This window comes from Mastomys coucha, unplaced genomic scaffold (genome assembly GCF_008632895.1).
Source record: "Mastomys coucha isolate ucsf_1 unplaced genomic scaffold, UCSF_Mcou_1 pScaffold14, whole genome shotgun sequence".
NCBI classification, from domain to species: domain Eukaryota; kingdom Metazoa; phylum Chordata; class Mammalia; order Rodentia; family Muridae; genus Mastomys; species Mastomys coucha.
Window position 1 is genome coordinate 3386098 of NW_022196896.1, and position 2318 is coordinate 3388415.

Genomic DNA, 2318 nt, shown 5'->3' on the forward strand with positions numbered 1-2318 from the left:
TCATCAGCAAATAGTGATAATTTGACTTCTTCGTTTCCAATTCGTATCCCTTTGATCTCCTTTTGTTGTCTAATTGCTATTGTCCATTATTAATTTTGCCAATTCAGAAGCATGAAAGATCTTTTTATAACTTTATGTCTTCTAAAATTTGTTTTTGATGCCTTGGGGTTCATCCTGTGGAAAACCTTACCTCTTTTTATCTCTCTGTCTGACTAGATATTTTTTCCTCAGCAAATTTATTATTGGAATATCTATATAGAGGCCAATAATTTTATACATGGATTTTGCATCCTTCTACAATAATGAAGCGTACATTTAAATCTGAATCTTGTCTGTTGGGAACTTTTAAATATAGAATTATGCTGTCTGAAAATAGGGATAGCTTAGCTTTTTTCTTTCAAATTGTATCCCTTTAATAGCTTTCTTATTTCTTATTTGCCTAGTAGAAACTTCAAGTGCTATATTGAAATAGAATGGAAAGGGTATGAATCCTTGTCTCATTCCAGATTTTGGAAGAACTTCTGTCAGTTTTCTCATTTAATATAATGTGTTACAAGTTTGTCACACTTTTTTTTATTTTGATGTACATTACATTTATTCCTAATTTCTTCAAAATGTCTACAATGAAAATACATTGAACTTTGTTATGTGTCTTTCTTACATTATGAAATATCATATTATTCCTGTCTTTAAGTCTGTTAACATGGTCTACTATATTTATTGATTTTCATACTGTCTCAGGCGTCTATTATTCTGATAAGAGTACCATGACCAAACGCAACTTGAGGAGGAGAAGATATATTTGTCTTACTTGTCTCAATCAACTACATTGTTGAGAGAAGCTGACAGGCACTCAAGTAGGTCAGGAACCTCTAAGCCAGAGGTCATCGGGGAATTCTGCATACAGACTTGCTCTTTTAGACTTGGTCAATTTGCTTTGTTATACACCTGCCCAGAGATGGCACTCTTCACAGTGGACTGGGCCTTTCCACATTAATCAGTAAAATGCCTGACAAGTTTGTATAAAGGCCAATCTGGTGGGGACATTACCTCTTCTCAGATGAGTCTAGTCTGATGGGGGTATAACCTCTTCTCAGATGAGTCTAGTCTGATGGAGGCATTACCTCTTCTCAGATGAGTCTACTTTGTGCCAAGTTGACCAAAAACTAACTAGCGCACATTTAAAGAAAATTGCATCTCTGGGATGAAATCAAACAAATAAAAATTTCCAGGAACTAAATAAAAATGAAAACAACACAAAACCTCTGGGACATGTTAAAAGCAGTTCTAAGAGAATAGTTTATGACCCTAAGTGCCTACATTAAATATCAGAAAGAGCACAAGTAAGTGAATTAATGATGAAACTCAAAAGGTTGAGAAAGAATAAACAAAATTCTAACCCAGCATATGAGGCAAGAAATAATATCAAAGCAGAAATCAATGAAATAGAAACAAAACAGTAAAACGATTCAACTAAGAGTTGGTTCTTTGTAAAGATGAGTTCCTGTGAGTTTCTTCCTGCTGTGAATATCTCTGGGCACTGGTCTCTGTCTCCTGGCCATATCCCTTGTGCCATGCCCATCAATGAGCAATCTGAGATCCTGCCTTAGTCCAAGAGGCCCAGACCAGCTTGTGGCCCAAAACTAGAGCACAATCGGCTTCTCTTGACCTGCCAAAGGGAGAAAAAGAACAGCAAGAGGCAACATATCAATGAACATATCAATGCAGTACAAAATGAAAGAGACATACTTAATGAACAAACCAGTGAGGACTTTTTGAAAGTAGAACAAAAATATAACAAACTCTGCCAACCATTTTTTTCAGAAGAGGTCAGGATCGATTGCCAAATCCCAAATTTTTGGATAACAACATTTGTCAACCATCCACAAGTATCTGCACTGCTTGGGAAGGAAAATGAGGAGGCTCTGCATTATTTCACCAGAATTGAAAGGACAGAATTTGAAGACATTAAATCCGGTTAATGAGTAAATTTTTAGTTTGAAGAAAATCCTTACTTTGAAAGTAAATTTCTCAAACTCAAGAAAAAAAAAACATATGATCATCTCACTAGATGCTGAGAAAGCATTTGACAAAATCCAACATCCCTTCATGATAAAAGTCTTGGAAAGATCAGGAATTCAAGGCTCATATTTGAACATCGTAAAAGCAATATACAGGAAACCAGTAGCCAATATCAAGCTAAATGGAGAGAAACTTGAAGCAATCCCAGTAAAATCAGGGACTAGACAGGGATGCCCACTCTCTCCCTACCTATTCAATATTGTACTTGAAGTCCTAGCCAGAGCAATTAGACAACA

The 2318-nt window shown here is 35.7% G+C and overlaps 1 pseudogene; it reads left to right on the forward strand.

The window, feature by feature from the left end:
- Window positions 1-2318, forward strand: part of LOC116088933 — an 11841-nt pseudogene that overhangs the window by 6281 nt on the left and 3242 nt on the right.